Source organism: Anomaloglossus baeobatrachus, unplaced genomic scaffold, assembly GCF_048569485.1.
Source record: "Anomaloglossus baeobatrachus isolate aAnoBae1 unplaced genomic scaffold, aAnoBae1.hap1 Scaffold_416, whole genome shotgun sequence".
In the NCBI taxonomy this organism is placed as follows: domain Eukaryota; kingdom Metazoa; phylum Chordata; class Amphibia; order Anura; family Aromobatidae; genus Anomaloglossus; species Anomaloglossus baeobatrachus.
The window spans coordinates 75921-97928 of NW_027443495.1; the positions used below are offsets into that span (position 1 = coordinate 75921).

At 47.4% G+C, this 22008-nt stretch overlaps 15 non-coding genes and 2 pseudogenes across 15 annotated transcripts; all 17 read left to right on the forward strand.

The window, feature by feature from the left end:
* Positions 1 to 753: 753 nt before the first annotated feature.
* Positions 754 to 944, forward strand: LOC142278236 (U2 spliceosomal RNA). Its single transcript, XR_012741268.1, has one exon. It is a non-coding gene; the product is annotated as a U2 spliceosomal RNA (small nuclear RNA).
* Positions 945 to 2061: 1117 nt separating this feature from the next.
* On the forward strand, positions 2062 to 2252 carry LOC142278238 (U2 spliceosomal RNA). The gene has a single exon (XR_012741269.1). It is a non-coding gene; the product is annotated as a U2 spliceosomal RNA (small nuclear RNA).
* A 1117-nt stretch (positions 2253 to 3369) lies between these two features.
* LOC142278206 (U2 spliceosomal RNA) lies at positions 3370 to 3511 on the forward strand (annotated as a pseudogene).
* Positions 3512 to 4208: 697 nt separating this feature from the next.
* LOC142278181 (U2 spliceosomal RNA) lies at positions 4209 to 4406 on the forward strand. Its single transcript, XR_012741227.1, has one exon. It is a non-coding gene; the product is annotated as a U2 spliceosomal RNA (small nuclear RNA).
* A 1117-nt stretch (positions 4407 to 5523) lies between these two features.
* On the forward strand, positions 5524 to 5714 carry LOC142278240 (U2 spliceosomal RNA). Its single transcript, XR_012741271.1, has one exon. It is a non-coding gene; the product is annotated as a U2 spliceosomal RNA (small nuclear RNA).
* A 1117-nt stretch (positions 5715 to 6831) lies between these two features.
* Positions 6832 to 6973, forward strand: LOC142278207 (U2 spliceosomal RNA; annotated as a pseudogene).
* A 697-nt stretch (positions 6974 to 7670) lies between these two features.
* LOC142278183 (U2 spliceosomal RNA) lies at positions 7671 to 7868 on the forward strand. The gene has a single exon (XR_012741228.1). It is a non-coding gene; the product is annotated as a U2 spliceosomal RNA (small nuclear RNA).
* A 1117-nt stretch (positions 7869 to 8985) lies between these two features.
* On the forward strand, positions 8986 to 9176 carry LOC142278241 (U2 spliceosomal RNA). Its single transcript, XR_012741272.1, has one exon. It is a non-coding gene; the product is annotated as a U2 spliceosomal RNA (small nuclear RNA).
* Positions 9177 to 10293: 1117 nt separating this feature from the next.
* LOC142278242 (U2 spliceosomal RNA) lies at positions 10294 to 10484 on the forward strand. The gene has a single exon (XR_012741273.1). It is a non-coding gene; the product is annotated as a U2 spliceosomal RNA (small nuclear RNA).
* Positions 10485 to 11601: 1117 nt separating this feature from the next.
* On the forward strand, positions 11602 to 11792 carry LOC142278163 (U2 spliceosomal RNA). Its single transcript, XR_012741212.1, has one exon. It is a non-coding gene; the product is annotated as a U2 spliceosomal RNA (small nuclear RNA).
* A 1117-nt stretch (positions 11793 to 12909) lies between these two features.
* Positions 12910 to 13100, forward strand: LOC142278243 (U2 spliceosomal RNA). The gene has a single exon (XR_012741274.1). It is a non-coding gene; the product is annotated as a U2 spliceosomal RNA (small nuclear RNA).
* Positions 13101 to 14217: 1117 nt separating this feature from the next.
* LOC142278244 (U2 spliceosomal RNA) lies at positions 14218 to 14408 on the forward strand. The gene has a single exon (XR_012741275.1). It is a non-coding gene; the product is annotated as a U2 spliceosomal RNA (small nuclear RNA).
* A 1117-nt stretch (positions 14409 to 15525) lies between these two features.
* On the forward strand, positions 15526 to 15716 carry LOC142278024 (U2 spliceosomal RNA). Its single transcript, XR_012741087.1, has one exon. It is a non-coding gene; the product is annotated as a U2 spliceosomal RNA (small nuclear RNA).
* Positions 15717 to 16833: 1117 nt separating this feature from the next.
* Positions 16834 to 17024, forward strand: LOC142278025 (U2 spliceosomal RNA). The gene has a single exon (XR_012741088.1). It is a non-coding gene; the product is annotated as a U2 spliceosomal RNA (small nuclear RNA).
* Positions 17025 to 18346: 1322 nt separating this feature from the next.
* Positions 18347 to 18531, forward strand: LOC142278186 (U2 spliceosomal RNA). Its single transcript, XR_012741231.1, has one exon. It is a non-coding gene; the product is annotated as a U2 spliceosomal RNA (small nuclear RNA).
* Positions 18532 to 19648: 1117 nt separating this feature from the next.
* On the forward strand, positions 19649 to 19839 carry LOC142278026 (U2 spliceosomal RNA). Its single transcript, XR_012741089.1, has one exon. It is a non-coding gene; the product is annotated as a U2 spliceosomal RNA (small nuclear RNA).
* Positions 19840 to 20956: 1117 nt separating this feature from the next.
* LOC142278028 (U2 spliceosomal RNA) lies at positions 20957 to 21147 on the forward strand. The gene has a single exon (XR_012741090.1). It is a non-coding gene; the product is annotated as a U2 spliceosomal RNA (small nuclear RNA).
* The last annotated feature ends 861 nt before the right edge of the window (positions 21148 to 22008 follow it).

Here is a 22008-nt window from a genome sequence, read left to right on the forward strand (position 1 = left end):
AAAGAATTAGTACTTTCATTAAGTATACTAAACCGGCTAATTGGGAATAGACAAACTGTAAAAAGCCCTCTGAGAAAGCCCCTCTCTAACCTTTGTTAGTAAGCTTTTCTGTAGCCTGCCTGTTGATGTATTTTCGGTTTGAACAGTGCACAACATGAAGAGACGGAACACTGGCGGCTTGTCACAATGCCCCCCGATGACATCACAATAGCGCTGCTGCCTAGAAAACAAGCTGCGCAGAAGAAGTTGTTCTTTGGGTGGGAGGGTGGGCTAGTGGAAGGAGGGGGCAATCTCTTTTTTTCCCGGGTGGTAGGGGGATGACAGGAGAAGGGAAGCGGGTGGTGAGAAAGGTACAGAGGGCAGGGTTTGGGGGCTGGGAAGGAAAGGGAAAAGATTAGGGTTTGGGGATGATGAAAGGGCTTTCTACGGGTAAGGATGGCAAAGGGTGGCAGTGACGGAAAGTCAGGCAACCTGTCCTGTCCGTCTTTTTGTATCGTGAATTGGAAAGACTGCAAGGGGGAGGGGAGTTGCTTGCGCCCTAAAGGAGGAGTTATTCAGATTCATTGCAGTGGGCGGCGGCTGCAAAACGCACCATTCTTCTTGTTTTTGCTCTGCAAAGCAGCCTTTTCAAGGGTTGGCTTGGGTGACAAAATGTCTTGTGTAGGCGTGGGTTTGTCTCCCTCTCGCTCTCTCTCCCTAAGATGTGTCCGGCATAGGCCAGGGTGCCACTCGAGGCCCAAACCAATTCTGGTTATCGCTTCTCGGCCTTTTGGCTAAGATCAAGTGTAGTATCTGTTCTTATCAGTTTAATATCTGATACGTCCCCTATCTGGGGACCATATATTAAATGGATTTTTAGAACAGGGAGATGGAAAAAGAGCTTGCTCTGTCCACTCCACGCATTGACCTGGTATTGCAGTACCTCCAGGAACGGTGCACCCCTTCTTAACCCAGTTTCCAAAAGCAGAACTCGATTCACCTGATTCATATTAGCCCGATTAGCGAATTGAAATGAATTTTTATCTAACACACTTTTTACTTGCTTTATTCATCCAAATAGCAAACTCATCACCACTCAACTTCACCAACTCTGCTATGTCCCGTGCAGTATCTTGTTGTCAGTCTAATCTAGATCATGTGTAATTGAATGGAATAGATCCCTTTTGGACAAAGTGGAGTCAGATGCTGCAGTGACCACAGGTGTGAGAGGATCTACAATTGGCATCTGGTGTTATCTCTCTGCTTCCACTCCAAATAAAGTTACCTGTTGTTACCTGAACGTCAAATACTAAGAATGGGCGGCCTATGAAAGAATTAGTACTTTCATTAAGTATACTAAACCGGCTAATTGGGAATAGACAAACTGTAAAAAGCCCTCTGAGAAAGCCCCTCTCTAACCTTTGTTAGTAAGCTTTTCTGTAGCCTGCCTGTTGATGTATTTTCGGTTTGAACAGTGCACAACATGAAGAGACGGAACACTGGCGGCTTGTCACAATGCCCCCCGATGACATCACAATAGCGCTGCTGCCTAGAAAACAAGCTGCGCAGAAGAAGTTGTTCTTTGGGTGGGAGGGTGGGCTAGTGGAAGGAGGGGGCAATCTCTTTTTTTCCCGGGTGGTAGGGGGATGACAGGAGAAGGGAAGCGGGTGGTGAGAAAGGTACAGAGGGCAGGGTTTGGGGGCTGGGAAGGAAAGGGAAAAGATTAGGGTTTGGGGATGATGAAAGGGCTTTCTACGGGTAAGGATGGCAAAGGGTGGCAGTGACGGAAAGTCAGGCAACCTGTCCTGTCCGTCTTTTTGTATCGTGAATTGGAAAGACTGCAAGGGGGAGGGGAGTTGCTTGCGCCCTAAAGGAGGAGTTATTCAGATTCATTGCAGTGGGCGGCGGCTGCAAAACGCACCATTCTTCTTGTTTTTGCTCTGCAAAGCAGCCTTTTCAAGGGTTGGCTTGGGTGACAAAATGTCTTGTGTAGGCGTGGGTTTGTCTCCCTCTCGCTCTCTCTCCCTAAGATGTGTCCGGCATAGGCCAGGGTGCCACTCGAGGCCCAAACCAATTCTGGTTATCGCTTCTCGGCCTTTTGGCTAAGATCAAGTGTAGTATCTGTTCTTATCAGTTTAATATCTGATACGTCCCCTATCTGGGGACCATATATTAAATGGATTTTTAGAACAGGGAGATGGAAAAAGAGCTTGCTCTGTCCACTCCACGCATTGACCTGGTATTGCAGTACCTCCAGGAACGGTGCACCCCTTCTTAACCCAGTTTCCAAAAGCAGAACTCGATTCACCTGATTCATATTAGCCCGATTAGCGAATTGAAATGAATTTTTATCTAACACACTTTTTACTTGCTTTATTCATCCAAATAGCAAACTCATCACCACTCAACTTCACCAACTCTGCTATGTCCCGTGCAGTATCTTGTTGTCAGTCTAATCTAGATCATGTGTAATTGAATGGAATAGATCCCTTTTGGACAAAGTGGAGTCAGATGCTGCAGTGACCACAGGTGTGAGAGGATCTACAATTGGCATCTGGTGTTATCTCTCTGCTTCCACTCCAAATAAAGTTACCTGTTGTTACCTGAACGTCAAATACTAAGAATGGGCGGCCTATGAAAGAATTAGTACTTTCATTAAGTATACTAAACCGGCTAATTGGGAATAGACAAACTGTAAAAAGCCCTCTGAGAAAGCCCCTCTCTAACCTTTGTTAGTAAGCTTTTCTGTAGCCTGCCTGTTGATGTATTTTCGGTTTGAACAGTGCACAACATGAAGAGACGGAACACTGGCGGCTTGTCACAATGCCCCCCGATGACATCACAATAGCGCTGCTGCCTAGAAAACAAGCTGCGCAGAAGAAGTTGTTCTTTGGGTGGGAGGGTGGGCTAGTGGAAGGAGGGGGCAATCTCTTTTTTTCCCGGGTGGTAGGGGGATGACAGGAGAAGGGAAGCGGGTGGTGAGAAAGGTACAGAGGGCAGGGTTTGGGGGCTGGGAAGGAAAGGGAAAAGATTAGGGTTTGGGGATGATGAAAGGGCTTTCTACGAGTAAGGATGGCAAAGGGTGGCAGTGACGGAAAGTCAGGCAACCTGTCCTGTCCGTCTTTTTGTATCGTGAATTGGAAAGACTGCAAGGGGGAGGGGAGTTGCTTGCGCCCTAAAGGAGGAGTTATTCAGATTCATTGCAGTGGGCGGCGGCTGCAAAACGCACCATTCTTCTTGTTTTTGCTCTGCAAAGCAGCCTTTTCAAGGGTTGGCTTGGGTGACAAAATGTCTTGTGTAGGCGTGGGTTTGTCTCCCTCTCGCTCTCTCTCCCTAAGATGTGTCCGGCATAGGCCAGGGTGCCACTCGAGGCCCAAACCAATTCTGGTTATCGCTTCTCGGCCTTTTGGCTAAGATCAAGTGTAGTATCGTTCGAAAAGGTGGTTTAAGGCTCCGGCCACCTTAGTACAATGATGCAATGCACACTGGAAGGTTGCGCTTGTTAGTACTTTGGGAGGATAGTATATCCATCTAGTGGAAACCATGGCCCTACCAGGATCGAGGCTATTAGACTGAGTAAGTGTGGGGGCTATGGTGCAATGTGCCCCAGGATTGACGACCCTGGAGTGAGTCTGAGCTTGCTGGCTTTGGACCCCGGCAAGCCTTGGGCTCTGTAGCACACCGTACCTTGCCCTTTCATACTTTCTGAGCATATTGCTCTATCCCGGCCTTCTGGCTAGGAAGGGAAATTTTTATAATCATGGTCGGAGGTCCGTTCAGCTTTGGGCTGAGAAACCAACACCCGGTTGGAGGTCCGGGTCAGCTTCGGCTGAGAAACCAACACCCGGTTGGAGGTCCGGGTCAGCTTCGGCTGAGAAACCAACACCCGGTTGGAGGTCCGGGTCAGCTTCGGCTGAGAAACCAACACCCGGTTGGAGGTCCGGTTAGCCTTGGGCTGAGAAACCAACACCGGTTGACGGTCCGGGCAGTTTCGGCTGCGAAACCAACAACTAGTAGCTCTCTACTCCACTTGGGTAAGATGCCTGGGTGGACGCTGGGAGCAACGACAAGGCTCAACCAGGCTTCGGCTTGGGGGAGCACCGAAGATCCCTGACCCTTGCTGTGGCCTTCTGGCTCGGAGGGACGGGGTTGATTTTTGGGGACCCTCTCCTCACGGAGGGGTCCACACGAATCCTAGCCTTTGCACTGTTTTTGGTGTGACTTCGGTCATGCATTTTTTGCGGTGCTTTGGAAAGCTTCATTAAATCAAAAAATCTGTTCTTATCAGTTTAATATCTGATACGTCCCCTATCTGGGGACCATATATTAAATGGATTTTTAGAACAGGGAGATGGAAAAAGAGCTTGCTCTGTCCACTCCACGCATTGACCTGGTATTGCAGTACCTCCAGGAACGGTGCACCCCTTCTTAACCCAGTTTCCAAAAGCAGAACTCGATTCACCTGATTCATATTAGCCCGATTAGCGAATTGAAATGAATTTTTATCTAACACACTTTTTACTTGCTTTATTCATCCAAATAGCAAACTCATCACCACTCAACTTCACCAACTCTGCTATGTCCCGTGCAGTATCTTGTTGTCAGTCTAATCTAGATCATGTGTAATTGAATGGAATAGATCCCTTTTGGACAAAGTGGAGTCAGATGCTGCAGTGACCACAGGTGTGAGAGGATCTACAATTGGCATCTGGTGTTATCTCTCTGCTTCCACTCCAAATAAAGTTACCTGTTGTTACCTGAACGTCAAATACTAAGAATGGGCGGCCTATGAAAGAATTAGTACTTTCATTAAGTATACTAAACCGGCTAATTGGGAATAGACAAACTGTAAAAAGCCCTCTGAGAAAGCCCCTCTCTAACCTTTGTTAGTAAGCTTTTCTGTAGCCTGCCTGTTGATGTATTTTCGGTTTGAACAGTGCACAACATGAAGAGACGGAACACTGGCGGCTTGTCACAATGCCCCCCGATGACATCACAATAGCGCTGCTGCCTAGAAAACAAGCTGCGCAGAAGAAGTTGTTCTTTGGGTGGGAGGGTGGGCTAGTGGAAGGAGGGGGCAATCTCTTTTTTTCCCGGGTGGTAGGGGGATGACAGGAGAAGGGAAGCGGGTGGTGAGAAAGGTACAGAGGGCAGGGTTTGGGGGCTGGGAAGGAAAGGGAAAAGATTAGGGTTTGGGGATGATGAAAGGGCTTTCTACGGGTAAGGATGGCAAAGGGTGGCAGTGACGGAAAGTCAGGCAACCTGTCCTGTCCGTCTTTTTGTATCGTGAATTGGAAAGACTGCAAGGGGGAGGGGAGTTGCTTGCGCCCTAAAGGAGGAGTTATTCAGATTCATTGCAGTGGGCGGCGGCTGCAAAACGCACCATTCTTCTTGTTTTTGCTCTGCAAAGCAGCCTTTTCAAGGGTTGGCTTGGGTGACAAAATGTCTTGTGTAGGCGTGGGTTTGTCTCCCTCTCGCTCTCTCTCCCTAAGATGTGTCCGGCATAGGCCAGGGTGCCACTCGAGGCCCAAACCAATTCTGGTTATCGCTTCTCGGCCTTTTGGCTAAGATCAAGTGTAGTATCTGTTCTTATCAGTTTAATATCTGATACGTCCCCTATCTGGGGACCATATATTAAATGGATTTTTAGAACAGGGAGATGGAAAAAGAGCTTGCTCTGTCCACTCCACGCATTGACCTGGTATTGCAGTACCTCCAGGAACGGTGCACCCCTTCTTAACCCAGTTTCCAAAAGCAGAACTCGATTCACCTGATTCATATTAGCCCGATTAGCGAATTGAAATGAATTTTTATCTAACACACTTTTTACTTGCTTTATTCATCCAAATAGCAAACTCATCACCACTCAACTTCACCAACTCTGCTATGTCCCGTGCAGTATCTTGTTGTCAGTCTAATCTAGATCATGTGTAATTGAATGGAATAGATCCCTTTTGGACAAAGTGGAGTCAGATGCTGCAGTGACCACAGGTGTGAGAGGATCTACAATTGGCATCTGGTGTTATCTCTCTGCTTCCACTCCAAATAAAGTTACCTGTTGTTACCTGAACGTCAAATACTAAGAATGGGCGGCCTATGAAAGAATTAGTACTTTCATTAAGTATACTAAACCGGCTAATTGGGAATAGACAAACTGTAAAAAGCCCTCTGAGAAAGCCCCTCTCTAACCTTTGTTAGTAAGCTTTTCTGTAGCCTGCCTGTTGATGTATTTTCGGTTTGAACAGTGCACAACATGAAGAGACGGAACACTGGCGGCTTGTCACAATGCCCCCCGATGACATCACAATAGCGCTGCTGCCTAGAAAACAAGCTGCGCAGAAGAAGTTGTTCTTTGGGTGGGAGGGTGGGCTAGTGGAAGGAGGGGGCAATCTCTTTTTTTCCCGGGTGGTAGGGGGATGACAGGAGAAGGGAAGCGGGTGGTGAGAAAGGTACAGAGGGCAGGGTTTGGGGGCTGGGAAGGAAAGGGAAAAGATTAGGGTTTGGGGATGATGAAAGGGCTTTCTACGGGTAAGGATGGCAAAGGGTGGCAGTGACGGAAAGTCAGGCAACCTGTCCTGTCCGTCTTTTTGTATCGTGAATTGGAAAGACTGCAAGGGGGAGGGGAGTTGCTTGCGCCCTAAAGGAGGAGTTATTCAGATTCATTGCAGTGGGCGGCGGCTGCAAAACGCACCATTCTTCTTGTTTTTGCTCTGCAAAGCAGCCTTTTCAAGGGTTGGCTTGGGTGACAAAATGTCTTGTGTAGGCGTGGGTTTGTCTCCCTCTCGCTCTCTCTCCCTAAGATGTGTCCGGCATAGGCCAGGGTGCCACTCGAGGCCCAAACCAATTCTGGTTATCGCTTCTCGGCCTTTTGGCTAAGATCAAGTGTAGTATCGTTCGAAAAGGTGGTTTAAGGCTCCGGCCACCTTAGTACAATGATGCAATGCACACTGGAAGGTTGCGCTTGTTAGTACTTTGGGAGGATAGTATATCCATCTAGAGGAAACCATGGCCCTACCAGGATCGAGGCTATTAGACTGAGTAAGTGTGGGGGCTATGGTGCAATGTGCCCCAGGATTGACGACCCTGGAGTGAGTCTGAGCTTGCTGGCTTTGGACCCCGGCAAGCCTTGGGCTCTGTAGCACACCGTACCTTGCCCTTTCATACTTTCTGAGCATATTGCTCTATCCCGGCCTTCTGGCTAGGAAGGGAAATTTTTATAATCATGGTCGGAGGTCCGTTCAGCTTTGGGCTGAGAAACCAACACCCGGTTGGAGGTCCGGGTCAGCTTCGGCTGAGAAACCAACACCCGGTTGGAGGTCCGGGTCAGCTTCGGCTGAGAAACCAACACCCGGTTGGAGGTCCGGGTCAGCTTCGGCTGAGAAACCAACACCCGGTTGGAGGTCCGGTTAGCCTTGGGCTGAGAAACCAACACCGGTTGACGGTCCGGGCAGTTTCGGCTGCGAAACCAACAACTAGTAGCTCTCTACTCCACTTGGGTAAGATGCCTGGGTGGACGCTGGGAGCAACGACAAGGCTCAACCAGGCTTCGGCTTGGGGGAGCACCGAAGATCCCTGACCCTTGCTGTGGCCTTCTGGCTCGGAGGGACGGGGTTGATTTTTGGGGACCCTCTCCTCACGGAGGGGTCCACACGAATCCTAGCCTTTGCACTGTTTTTGGTGTGACTTCGGTCATGCATTTTTTGCGGTGCTTTGGAAAGCTTCATTAAATCAAAAAATCTGTTCTTATCAGTTTAATATCTGATACGTCCCCTATCTGGGGACCATATATTAAATGGATTTTTAGAACAGGGAGATGGAAAAAGAGCTTGCTCTGTCCACTCCACGCATTGACCTGGTATTGCAGTACCTCCAGGAACGGTGCACCCCTTCTTAACCCAGTTTCCAAAAGCAGAACTCGATTCACCTGATTCATATTAGCCCGATTAGCGAATTGAAATGAATTTTTATCTAACACACTTTTTACTTGCTTTATTCATCCAAATAGCAAACTCATCACCACTCAACTTCACCAACTCTGCTATGTCCCGTGCAGTATCTTGTTGTCAGTCTAATCTAGATCATGTGTAATTGAATGGAATAGATCCCTTTTGGACAAAGTGGAGTCAGATGCTGCAGTGACCACAGGTGTGAGAGGATCTACAATTGGCATCTGGTGTTATCTCTCTGCTTCCACTCCAAATAAAGTTACCTGTTGTTACCTGAACGTCAAATACTAAGAATGGGCGGCCTATGAAAGAATTAGTACTTTCATTAAGTATACTAAACCGGCTAATTGGGAATAGACAAACTGTAAAAAGCCCTCTGAGAAAGCCCCTCTCTAACCTTTGTTAGTAAGCTTTTCTGTAGCCTGCCTGTTGATGTATTTTCGGTTTGAACAGTGCACAACATGAAGAGACGGAACACTGGCGGCTTGTCACAATGCCCCCCGATGACATCACAATAGCGCTGCTGCCTAGAAAACAAGCTGCGCAGAAGAAGTTGTTCTTTGGGTGGGAGGGTGGGCTAGTGGAAGGAGGGGGCAATCTCTTTTTTTCCCGGGTGGTAGGGGGATGACAGGAGAAGGGAAGCGGGTGGTGAGAAAGGTACAGAGGGCAGGGTTTGGGGGCTGGGAAGGAAAGGGAAAAGATTAGGGTTTGGGGATGATGAAAGGGCTTTCTACGGGTAAGGATGGCAAAGGGTGGCAGTGACGGAAAGTCAGGCAACCTGTCCTGTCCGTCTTTTTGTATCGTGAATTGGAAAGACTGCAAGGGGGAGGGGAGTTGCTTGCGCCCTAAAGGAGGAGTTATTCAGATTCATTGCAGTGGGCGGCGGCTGCAAAACGCACCATTCTTCTTGATTTTGCTCTGCAAAGCAGCCTTTTCAAGGGTTGGCTTGGGTGACAAAATGTCTTGTGTAGGCGTGGGTTTGTCTCCCTCTCGCTCTCTCTCCCTAAGATGTGTCCGGCATAGGCCAGGGTGCCACTCGAGGCCCAAACCAATTCTGGTTATCGCTTCTCGGCCTTTTGGCTAAGATCAAGTGTAGTATCTGTTCTTATCAGTTTAATATCTGATACGTCCCCTATCTGGGGACCATATATTAAATGGATTTTTAGAACAGGGAGATGGAAAAAGAGCTTGCTCTGTCCACTCCACGCATTGACCTGGTATTGCAGTACCTCCAGGAACGGTGCACCCCTTCTTAACCCAGTTTCCAAAAGCAGAACTCGATTCACCTGATTCATATTATCCCGATTAGCGAATTGAAATGAATTTTTATCTAACACACTTTTTACTTGCTTTATTCATCCAAATAGCAAACTCATCACCACTCAACTTCACCAACTCTGCTATGTCCCGTGCAGTATCTTGTTGTCAGTCTAATCTAGATCATGTGTAATTGAATGGAATAGATCCCTTTTGGACAAAGTGGAGTCAGATGCTGCAGTGACCACAGGTGTGAGAGGATCTACAATTGGCATCTGGTGTTATCTCTCTGCTTCCACTCCAAATAAAGTTACCTGTTGTTACCTGAACGTCAAATACTAAGAATGGGCGGCCTATGAAAGAATTAGTACTTTCATTAAGTATACTAAACCGGCTAATTGGGAATAGACAAACTGTAAAAAGCCCTCTGAGAAAGCCCCTCTCTAACCTTTGTTAGTAAGCTTTTCTGTAGCCTGCCTGTTGATGTATTTTCGGTTTGAACAGTGCACAACATGAAGAGACGGAACACTGGCGGCTTGTCACAATGCCCCCCGATGACATCACAATAGCGCTGCTGCCTAGAAAACAAGCTGCGCAGAAGAAGTTGTTCTTTGGGTGGGAGGGTGGGCTAGTGGAAGGAGGGGGCAATCTCTTTTTTTCCCGGGTGGTAGGGGGATGACAGGAGAAGGGAAGCGGGTGGTGAGAAAGGTACAGAGGGCAGGGTTTGGGGGCTGGGAAGGAAAGGGAAAAGATTAGGGTTTGGGGATGATGAAAGGGCTTTCTACGGGTAAGGATGGCAAAGGGTGGCAGTGACGGAAAGTCAGGCAACCTGTCCTGTCCGTCTTTTTGTATCGTGAATTGGAAAGACTGCAAGGGGGAGGGGAGTTGCTTGCGCCCTAAAGGAGGAGTTATTCAGATTCATTGCAGTGGGCGGCGGCTGCAAAACGCACCATTCTTCTTGTTTTTGCTCTGCAAAGCAGCCTTTTCAAGGGTTGGCTTGGGTGACAAAATGTCTTGTGTAGGCGTGGGTTTGTCTCCCTCTCGCTCTCTCTCCCTAAGATGTGTCCGGCATAGGCCAGGGTGCCACTCGAGGCCCAAACCAATTCTGGTTATCGCTTCTCGGCCTTTTGGCTAAGATCAAGTGTAGTATCTGTTCTTATCAGTTTAATATCTGATACGTCCCCTATCTGGGGACCATATATTAAATGGATTTTTAGAACAGGGAGATGGAAAAAGAGCTTGCTCTGTCCACTCCACGCATTGACCTGGTATTGCAGTACCTCCAGGAACGGTGCACCCCTTCTTAACCCAGTTTCCAAAAGCAGAACTCGATTCACCTGATTCATATTAGCCCGATTAGCGAATTGAAATGAATTTTTATCTAACACACTTTTTACTTGCTTTATTCATCCAAATAGCAAACTCATCACCACTCAACTTCACCAACTCTGCTATGTCCCGTGCAGTATCTTGTTGTCAGTCTAATCTAGATCATGTGTAATTGAATGGAATAGATCCCTTTTGGACAAAGTGGAGTCAGATGCTGCAGTGACCACAGGTGTGAGAGGATCTACAATTGGCATCTGGTGTTATCTCTCTGCTTCCACTCCAAATAAAGTTACCTGTTGTTACCTGAACGTCAAATACTAAGAATGGGCGGCCTATGAAAGAATTAGTACTTTCATTAAGTATACTAAACCGGCTAATTGGGAATAGACAAACTGTAAAAAGCCCTCTGAGAAAGCCCCTCTCTAACCTTTGTTAGTAAGCTTTTCTGTAGCCTGCCTGTTGATGTATTTTCGGTTTGAACAGTGCACAACATGAAGAGACGGAACACTGGCGGCTTGTCACAATGCCCCCCGATGACATCACAATAGCGCTGCTGCCTAGAAAACAAGCTGCGCAGAAGAAGTTGTTCTTTGGGTGGGAGGGTGGGCTAGTGGAAGGAGGGGGCAATCTCTTTTTTTCCCGGGTGGTAGGGGGATGACAGGAGAAGGGAAGCGGGTGGTGAGAAAGGTACAGAGGGCAGGGTTTGGGGGCTGGGAAGGAAAGGGAAAAGATTAGGGTTTGGGGATGATGAAAGGGCTTTCTACGGGTAAGGATGGCAAAGGGTGGCAGTGACGGAAAGTCAGGCAACCTGTCCTGTCCGTCTTTTTGTATCGTGAATTGGAAAGACTGCAAGGGGGAGGGGAGTTGCTTGCGCCCTAAAGGAGGAGTTATTCAGATTCATTGCAGTGGGCGGCGGCTGCAAAACGCACCATTCTTCTTGTTTTTGCTCTGCAAAGCAGCCTTTTCAAGGGTTGGCTTGGGTGACAAAATGTCTTGTGTAGGCGTGGGTTTGTCTCCCTCTCGCTCTCTCTCCCTAAGATGTGTCCGGCATAGGCCAGGGTGCCACTCGAGGCCCAAACCAATTCTGGTTATCGCTTCTCGGCCTTTTGGCTAAGATCAAGTGTAGTATTTGTTCTTATCAGTTTAATATCTGATACGTCCCCTATCTGGGGACCATATATTAAATGGATTTTTAGAACAGGGAGATGGAAAAAGAGCTTGCTCTGTCCACTCCACGCATTGACCTGGTATTGCAGTACCTCCAGGAACGGTGCACCCCTTCTTAACCCAGTTTCCAAAAGCAGAACTCGATTCACCTGATTCATATTAGCCCGATTAGCGAATTGAAATGAATTTTTATCTAACACACTTTTTACTTGCTTTATTCATCCAAATAGCAAACTCATCACCACTCAACTTCACCAACTCTGCTATGTCCCGTGCAGTATCTTGTTGTCAGTCTAATCTAGATCATGTGTAATTGAATGGAATAGATCCCTTTTGGACAAAGTGGAGTCAGATGCTGCAGTGACCACAGGTGTGAGAGGATCTACAATTGGCATCTGGTGTTATCTCTCTGCTTCCACTCCAAATAAAGTTACCTGTTGTTACCTGAACGTCAAATACTAAGAATGGGCGGCCTATGAAAGAATTAGTACTTTCATTAAGTATACTAAACCGGCTAATTGGGAATAGACAAACTGTAAAAAGCCCTCTGAGAAAGCCCCTCTCTAACCTTTGTTAGTAAGCTTTTCTGTAGCCTGCCTGTTGATGTATTTTCGGTTTGAACAGTGCACAACATGAAGAGACGGAACACTGGCGGCTTGTCACAATGCCCCCCGATGACATCACAATAGCGCTGCTGCCTAGAAAACAAGCTGCGCAGAAGAAGTTGTTCTTTGGGTGGGAGGGTGGGCTAGTGGAAGGAGGGGGCAATCTCTTTTTTTCCCGGGTGGTAGGGGGATGACAGGAGAAGGGAAGCGGGTGGTTAGAAAGGTACAGAGGGCAGGGTTTGGGGGCTGGGAAGGAAAGGGAAAAGATTAGGGTTTGGGGATGATGAAAGGGCTTTCTACGGGTAAGGATGGCAAAGGGTGGCAGTGACGGAAAGTCAGGCAACCTGTCCTGTCCGTCTTTTTGTATCGTGAATTGGAAAGACTGCAAGGGGGAGGGGAGTTGCTTGCGCCCTAAAGGAGGAGTTATTCAGATTCATTGCAGTGGGCGGCGGCTGCAAAACGCACCATTCTTCTTGTTTTTGCTCTGCAAAGCAGCCTTTTCAAGGGTTGGCTTGGGTGACAAAATGTCTTGTGTAGGCGTGGGTTTGTCTCCCTCTCGCTCTCTCTCCCTAAGATGTGTCCGGCATAGGCCAGGGTGCCACTCGAGGCCCAAACCAATTCTGGTTATCGCTTCTCGGCCTTTTGGCTAAGATCAAGTGTAGTATCTGTTCTTATCAGTTTAATATCTGATACGTCCCCTATCTGGGGACCATATATTAAATGGATTTTTAGAACAGGGAGATGGAAAAAGAGCTTGCTCTGTCCACTCCACGCATTGACCTGGTATTGCAGTACCTCCAGGAACGGTGCACCCCTTCTTAACCCAGTTTCCAAAAGCAGAACTCGATTCACCTGATTCATATTAGCCCGATTAGCGAATTGAAATGAATTTTTATCTAACACACTTTTTACTTGCTTTATTCATCCAAATAGCAAACTCATCACCACTCAACTTCACCAACTCTGCTATGTCCCGTGCAGTATCTTGTTGTCAGTCTAATCTAGATCATGTGTAATTGAATGGAATAGATCCCTTTTGGACAAAGTGGAGTCAGATGCTGCAGTGACCACAGGTGTGAGAGGATCTACAATTGGCATCTGGTGTTATCTCTCTGCTTCCACTCCAAATAAAGTTACCTGTTGTTACCTGAACGTCAAATACTAAGAATGGGCGGCCTATGAAAGAATTAGTACTTTCATTAAGTATACTAAACCGGCTAATTGGGAATAGACAAACTGTAAAAAGCCCTCTGAGAAAGCCCCTCTCTAACCTTTGTTAGTAAGCTTTTCTGTAGCCTGCCTGTTGATGTATTTTCGGTTTGAACAGTGCACAACATGAAGAGACGGAACACTGGCGGCTTGTCACAATGCCCCCCGATGACATCACAATAGCGCTGCTGCCTAGAAAACAAGCTGCGCAGAAGAAGTTGTTCTTTGGGTGGGAGGGTGGGCTAGTGGAAGGAGGGGGCAATCTCTTTTTTTCCCGGGTGGTAGGGGGATGACAGGAGAAGGGAAGCGGGTGGTGAGAAAGGTACAGAGGGCAGGGTTTGGGGGCTGGGAAGGAAAGGGAAAAGATTAGGGTTTGGGGATGATGAAAGGGCTTTCTACGGGTAAGGATGGCAAAGGGTGGCAGTGACGGAAAGTCAGGCAACCTGTCCTGTCCGTCTTTTTGTATCGTGAATTGGAAAGACTGCAAGGGGGAGGGGAGTTGCTTGCGCCCTAAAGGAGGAGTTATTCAGATTCATTGCAGTGGGCGGCGGCTGCAAAACGCACCATTCTTCTTGTTTTTGCTCTGCAAAGCAGCCTTTTCAAGGGTTGGCTTGGGTGACAAAATGTCTTGTGTAGGCGTGGGTTTGTCTCCCTCTCGCTCTCTCTCCCTAAGATGTGTCCGGCATAGGCCAGGGTGCCACTCGAGGCCCAAACCAATTCTGGTTATCGCTTCTCGGCCTTTTGGCTAAGATCAAGTGTAGTATCTGTTCTTATCAGTTTAATATCTGATACGTCCCCTATCTGGGGACCATATATTAAATGGATTTTTAGAACAGGGAGATGGAAAAAGAGCTTGCTCTGTCCACTCCACGCATTGACCTGGTATTGCAGTACCTCCAGGAACGGTGCACCCCTTCTTAACCCAGTTTCCAAAAGCAGAACTCGATTCACCTGATTCATATTAGCCCGATTAGCGAATTGAAATGAATTTTTATCTAACACACTTTTTACTTGCTTTATTCATCCAAATAGCAAACTCATCACCACTCAACTTCACCAACTCTGCTATGTCCCGTGCAGTATCTTGTTGTCAGTCTAATCTAGATCATGTGTAATTGAATGGAATAGATCCCTTTTGGACAAAGTGGAGTCAGATGCTGCAGTGACCACAGGTGTGAGAGGATCTACAATTGGCATCTGGTGTTATCTCTCTGCTTCCACTCCAAATAAAGTTACCTGTTGTTACCTGAACGTCAAATACTAAGAATGGGCGGCCTATGAAAGAATTAGTACTTTCATTAAGTATACTAAACCGGCTAATTGGGAATAGACAAACTGTAAAAAGCCCTCTGAGAAAGCCCCTCTCTAACCTTTGTTAGTAAGCTTTTCTGTAGCCTGCCTGTTGATGTATTTTCGGTTTGAACAGTGCACAACATGAAGAGACGGAACACTGGCGGCTTGTCACAATGCCCCCCGATGACATCACAATAGCGCTGCTGCCTAGAAAACAAGCTGCGCAGAAGAAGTTGTTCTTTGGGTGGGAGGGTGGGCTAGTGGAAGGAGGGGGCAATCTCTTTTTTTCCCGGGTGGTAGGGGGATGACAGGAGAAGGGAAGCGGGTGGTGAGAAAGGTACAGAGGGCAGGGTTTGGGGGCTGGGAAGGAAAGGGAAAAGATTAGGGTTTGGGGATGATGAAAGGGCTTTCTACGGGTAAGGATGGCAAAGGGTGGCAGTGACGGAAAGTCAGGCAACCTGTCCTGTCCGTCTTTTTGTATCGTGAATTGGAAAGACTGCAAGGGGGAGGGGAGTTGCTTGCGCCCTAAAGGAGGAGTTATTCAGATTCATTGCAGTGGGCGGCGGCTGCAAAACGCACCATTCTTCTTGTTTTTGCTCTGCAAAGCAGCCTTTTCAAGGGTTGGCTTGGGTGACAAAATGTCTTGTGTAGGCGTGGGTTTGTCTCCCTCTCGCTCTCTCTCCCTAAGATGTGTCCGGCATAGGCCAGGGTGCCACTCGAGGCCCAAACCAATTCTGGTTATCGCTTCTCGGCCTTTTGGCTAAGATCAAGTGTAGTATCTGTTCTTATCAGTTTAATATCTGATACGTCCCCTATCTGGGGACCATATATTAAATGGATTTTTAGAACAGGGAGATGGAAAAAGAGCTTGCTCTGTCCACTCCACGCATTGACCTGGTATTGCAGTACCTCCAGGAACGGTGCACCCCTTCTTAACCCAGTTTCCAAAAGCAGAACTCGATTCACCTGATTCATATTAGCCCGATTAGCGAATTGAAATGAATTTTTATCTAACACACTTTTTACTTGCTTTATTCATCCAAATAGCAAACTCATCACCACTCAACTTCACCAACTCTGCTATGTCCCGTGCAGTATCTTGTTGTCAGTCTAATCTAGATCATGTGTAATTGAATGGAATAGATCCCTTTTGGACAAAGTGGAGTCAGATGCTGCAGTGACCACAGGTGTGAGAGGATCTACAATTGGCATCTGGTGTTATCTCTCTGCTTCCACTCCAAATAAAGTTACCTGTTGTTACCTGAACGTCAAATACTAAGAATGGGCGGCCTATGAAAGAATTAGTACTTTCATTAAGTATACTAAACCGGCTAATTGGGAATAGACAAACTGTAAAAAGCCCTCTGAGAAAGCCCCTCTCTAACCTTTGTTAGTAAGCTTTTCTGTAGCCTGCCTGTTGATGTATTTTCGGTTTGAACAGTGCACAACATGAAGAGACGGAACACTGGCGGCTTGTCACAATGCCCCCCGATGACATCACAATAGCGCTGCTGCCTAGAAAACAAGCTGCGCAGAAGAAGTTGTTCTTTGGGTGGGAGGGTGGGCTAGTGGAAGGAGGGGGCAATCTCTTTTTTTCCCGGGTGGTAGGGGGATGACAGGAGAAGGGAAGCGGGTGGTGAGAAAGGTACAGAGGGCAGGGTTTGGGGGCTGGGAAGGAAAGGGAAAAGATTAGGGTTTGGGGATGATGAAAGGGCTTTCTACGGGTAAGGATGGCAAAGGGTGGCAGTGACGGAAAGTCAGGCAACCTGTCCTGTCCGTCTTTTTGTATCGTGAATTGGAAAGACTGCAAGGGGGAGGGGAGTTGCTTGCGCCCTAAAGGAGGAGTTATTCAGATTCATTGCAGTGGGCGGCGGCTGCAAAACGCACCATTCTTCTTGTTTTTGCTCTGCAAAGCAGCCTTTTCAAGGGTTGGCTTGGGTGACAAAATGTCTTGTGTAGGCGTGGGTTTGTCTCCCTCTCGCTCTCTCTCCCTAAGATGTGTCCGGCATAGGCCAGGGTGCCACTCGAGGCCCAAACCAATTCTGGTTATCGCTTCTCGGCCTTTTGGCTAAGATCAAGTGTAGTATCTGTTCTTATCAGTTTAATATCTGATACGTCCCCTATCTGGGGACCATATATTAAATGGATTTTTAGAACAGGGAGATGGAAAAAGAGCTTGCTCTGTCCACTCCACGCATTGACCTGGTATTGCAGTACCTCCAGGAACGGTGCACCCCTTCTTAACCCAGTTTCCAAAAGCAGAACTCGATTCACCTGATTCATATTAGCCCGATTAGCGAATTGAAATGAATTTTTATCTAACACACTTTTTACTTGCTTTATTCATCCAAATAGCAAACTCATCACCACTCAACTTCACCAACTCTGCTATGTCCCGTGCAGTATCTTGTTGTCAGTCTAATCTAGATCATGTGTAATTGAATGGAATAGATCCCTTTTGGACAAAGTGGAGTCAGATGCTGCAGTGACCACAGGTGTGAGAGGATCTACAATTGGCATCTGGTGTTATCTCTCTGCTTCCACTCCAAATAAAGTTACCTGTTGTTACCTGAACGTCAAATACTAAGAATGGGCGGCCTATGAAAGAATTAGTACTTTCATTAAGTATACTAAACCGGCTAATTGGGAATAGACAAACTGTAAAAAGCCCTCTGAGAAAGCCCCTCTCTAACCTTTGTTAGTAAGCTTTTCTGTAGCCTGCCTGTTGATGTATTTTCGGTTTGAACAGTGCACAACATGAAGAGACGGAACACTGGCGGCTTGTCACAATGCCCCCCGATGACATCACAATAGCGCTGCTGCCTAGAAAACAAGCTGCGCAGAAGAAGTTGTTCTTTGGGTGGGAGGGTGGGCTAGTGGAAGGAGGGGGCAATCTCTTTTTTTCCCGGGTGGTAGGGGGATGACAGGAGAAGGGAAGCGGGTGGTGAGAAAGGTACAGAGGGCAGGGTTTGGGGGCTGGGAAGGAAAGGGAAAAGATTAGGGTTTGGGGATGATGAAAGGGCTTTCTACGGGTAAGGATGGCAAAGGGTGGCAGTGACGGAAAGTCAGGCAACCTGTCCTGTCCGTCTTTTTGTATCGTGAATTGGAAAGACTGCAAGGGGGAGGGGAGTTGCTTGCGCCCTAAAGGAGGAGTTATTCAGATTCATTGCAGTGGGCGGCGGCTGCAAAACGCACCATTCTTCTTGTTTTTGCTCTGCAAAGCAGCCTTTTCAAGGGTTGGCTTGGGTGACAAAATGTCTTGTGTAGGCGTGGGTTTGTCTCCCTCTCGCTCTCTCTCCCTAAGATGTGTCCGGCATAGGCCAGGGTGCCACTCGAGGCCCAAACCAATTCTGGTTATCGCTTCTCGGCCTTTTGGCTAAGATCAAGTGTAGTCCCTTCATTGGGTTTGCCTTGGTCTTGGCTGGGAGGGGCCCGGGCTTGCACAACCGCCGGCCTCGGGGATTGTTGCGCCTTTTGGTGCTTACGTCCCCTTATGGCTGGTGGTTCCTGGGCTCGGGAGGCGATCACCTGCGGCACTGCGCTTTTGGGTGGTGGCCGATGACCGTTTTCTGAAATTTGCGGATGAAATCTCATCTGTTCTTATCAGTTTAATATCTGATACGTCCCCTATCTGGGGACCATATATTAAATGGATTTTTAGAACAGGGAGATGGAAAAAGAGCTTGCTCTGTCCACTCCACGCATTGACCTGGTATTGCAGTACCTCCAGGAACGGTGCACCCCTTCTTAACCCAGTTTCCAAAAGCAGAACTCGATTCACCTGATTCATATTAGCCCGATTAGCGAATTGAAATGAATTTTTATCTAACACACTTTTTACTTGCTTTATTCATCCAAATAGCAAACTCATCACCACTCAACTTCACCAACTCTGCTATGTCCCGTGCAGTATCTTGTTGTCAGTCTAATCTAGATCATGTGTAATTGAATGGAATAGATCCCTTTTGGACAAAGTGGAGTCAGATGCTGCAGTGACCACAGGTGTGAGAGGATCTACAATTGGCATCTGGTGTTATCTCTCTGCTTCCACTCCAAATAAAGTTACCTGTTGTTACCTGAACGTCAAATACTAAGAATGGGCGGCCTATGAAAGAATTAGTACTTTCATTAAGTATACTAAACCGGCTAATTGGGAATAGACAAACTGTAAAAAGCCCTCTGAGAAAGCCCCTCTCTAACCTTTGTTAGTAAGCTTTTCTGTAGCCTGCCTGTTGATGTATTTTCGGTTTGAACAGTGCACAACATGAAGAGACGGAACACTGGCGGCTTGTCACAATGCCCCCCGATGACATCACAATAGCGCTGCTGCCTAGAAAACAAGCTGCGCAGAAGAAGTTGTTCTTTGGGTGGGAGGGTGGGCTAGTGGAAGGAGGGGGCAATCTCTTTTTTTCCCGGGTGGTAGGGGGATGACAGGAGAAGGGAAGCGGGTGGTGAGAAAGGTACAGAGGGCAGGGTTTGGGGGCTGGGAAGGAAAGGGAAAAGATTAGGGTTTGGGGATGATGAAAGGGCTTTCTACGGGTAAGGATGGCAAAGGGTGGCAGTGACGGAAAGTCAGGCAACCTGTCCTGTCCGTCTTTTTGTATCGTGAATTGGAAAGACTGCAAGGGGGAGGGGAGTTGCTTGCGCCCTAAAGGAGGAGTTATTCAGATTCATTGCAGTGGGCGGCGGCTGCAAAACGCACCATTCTTCTTGTTTTTGCTCTGCAAAGCAGCCTTTTCAAGGGTTGGCTTGGGTGACAAAATGTCTTGTGTAGGCGTGGGTTTGTCTCCCTCTCGCTCTCTCTCCCTAAGATGTGTCCGGCATAGGCCAGGGTGCCACTCGAGGCCCAAACCAATTCTGGTTATCGCTTCTCGGCCTTTTGGCTAAGATCAAGTGTAGTATCTGTTCTTATCAGTTTAATATCTGATACGTCCCCTATCTGGGGACCATATATTAAATGGATTTTTAGAACAGGGAGATGGAAAAAGAGCTTGCTCTGTCCACTCCACGCATTGACCTGGTATTGCAGTACCTCCAGGAACGGTGCACCCCTTCTTAACCCAGTTTCCAAAAGCAGAACTCGATTCACCTGATTCATATTAGCCCGATTAGCGAATTGAAATTAATTTTTATCTAACACACTTTTTACTTGCTTTATTCATCCAAATAGCAAACTCATCACCACTCAACTTCACCAACTCTGCTATGTCCCGTGCAGTATCTTGTTGTCAGTCTAATCTAGATCATGTGTAATTGAATGGAATAGATCCCTTTTGGACAAAGTGGAGTCAGATGCTGCAGTGACCACAGGTGTGAGAGGATCTACAATTGGCATCTGGTGTTATCTCTCTGCTTCCACTCCAAATAAAGTTACCTGTTGTTACCTGAACGTCAAATTCTAAGAATGGGCGGCCTATGAAAGAATTAGTACTTTCATTAAGTATACTAAACCGGCTAATTGGGAATAGACAAACTGTAAAAAGCCCTCTGAGAAAGCCCCTCTCTAACCTTTGTTAGTAAGCTTTTCTGTAGCCTGCCTGTTGATGTATTTTCGGTTTGAACAGTGCACAACATGAAGAGACGGAACACTGGCGGCTTGTCACAATGCCCCCCGATGACATCACAATAGCGCTGCTGCCTAGAAAACAAGCTGCGCAGAAGAAGTTGTTCTTTGGGTGGGAGGGTGGGCTAGTGGAAGGAGGGGGCAATCTCTTTTTTTCCCGGGTGGTAGGGGGATGACAGGAGAAGGGAAGCGGGTGGTGAGAAAGGTACAGAGGGCAGGGTTTGGGGGCTGGGAAGGAAAGGGAAAAGATTAGGGTTTGGGGATGATGAAAGGGCTTTCTACGGGTAAGGATGGCAAAGGGTGGCAGTGACGGAAAGTCAGGCAACCTGTCCTGTCCGTCTTTTTGTATCGTGAATTGGAAAGACTGCAAGGGGGAGGGGAGTTGCTTGCGCCCTAAAGGAGGAGTTATTCAGATTCATTGCAGTGGGCGGCGGCTGCAAAACGCACCATTCTTCTTGTTTTTGCTCTGCAAAGCAGCCTTTTCAAGGGTTGGCTTGGGTGACAAAATGTCTTGTGTAGGCGTGGGTTTGTCTCCCTCTCGCTCTCTCTCCCTAAGATGTGTCCGGCATAGGCCAGGGTGCCACTCGAGGCCCAAACCAATTCTGGTTATCGCTTCTCGGCCTTTTGGCTAAGATCAAGTGTAGTATCTGTTCTTATCAGTTTAATATCTGATACGTCCCCTATCTGGGGACCATATATTAAATGGATTTTTAGAACAGGGAGATGGAAAAAGAGCTTGCTCTGTCCACTCCACGCATTGACCTGGTATTGCAGTACCTCCAGGAACGGTGCACCCCTTCTTAACCCAGTTTCCAAAAGCAGAACTCGATTCACCTGATTCATATTAGCCCGATTAGCGAATTGAAATGAATTTTTATCTAACACACTTTTTACTTGCTTTATTCATCCAAATAGCAAACTCATCACCACTCAACTTCACCAACTCTGCTATGTCCCGTGCAGTATCTTGTTGTCAGTCTAATCTAGATCATGTGTAATTGAATGGAATAGATCCCTTTTGGACAAAGTGGAGTCAGATGCTGCAGTGACCACAGGTGTGAGAGGATCTACAATTGGCATCTGGTGTTATCTCTCTGCTTCCACTCCAAATAAAGTTACCTGTTGTTACCTGAACGTCAAATACTAAGAATGGGCGGCCTATGAAAGAATTAGTACTTTCATTAAGTATACTAAACCGGCTAATTGGGAATAGACAAACTGTAAAAAGCCCTCTGAGAAAGCCCCTCTCTAACCTTTGTTAGTAAGCTTTTCTGTAGCCTGCCTGTTGATGTATTTTCGGTTTGAACAGTGCACAACATGAAGAGACGGAACACTGGCGGCTTGTCACAATGCCCCCCGATGACATCACAATAGCGCTGCTGCCTAGAAAACAAGCTGCGCAGAAGAAGTTGTTCTTTGGGTGGGAGGGTGGGCTAGTGGAAGGAGGGGGCAATCTCTTTTTTTCCCGGGTGGTAGGGGGATGACAGGAGAAGGGAAGCGGGTGGTGAGAAAGGTACAGAGGGCAGGGTTTGGGGGCTGGGAAGGAAAGGGAAAAGATTAGGGTTTGGGGATGATGAAAGGGCTTTCTACGGGTAAGGATGGCAAAGGGTGGCAGTGACGGAAAGTCAGGCAACCTGTCCTGTCCGTCTTTTTGTATCGT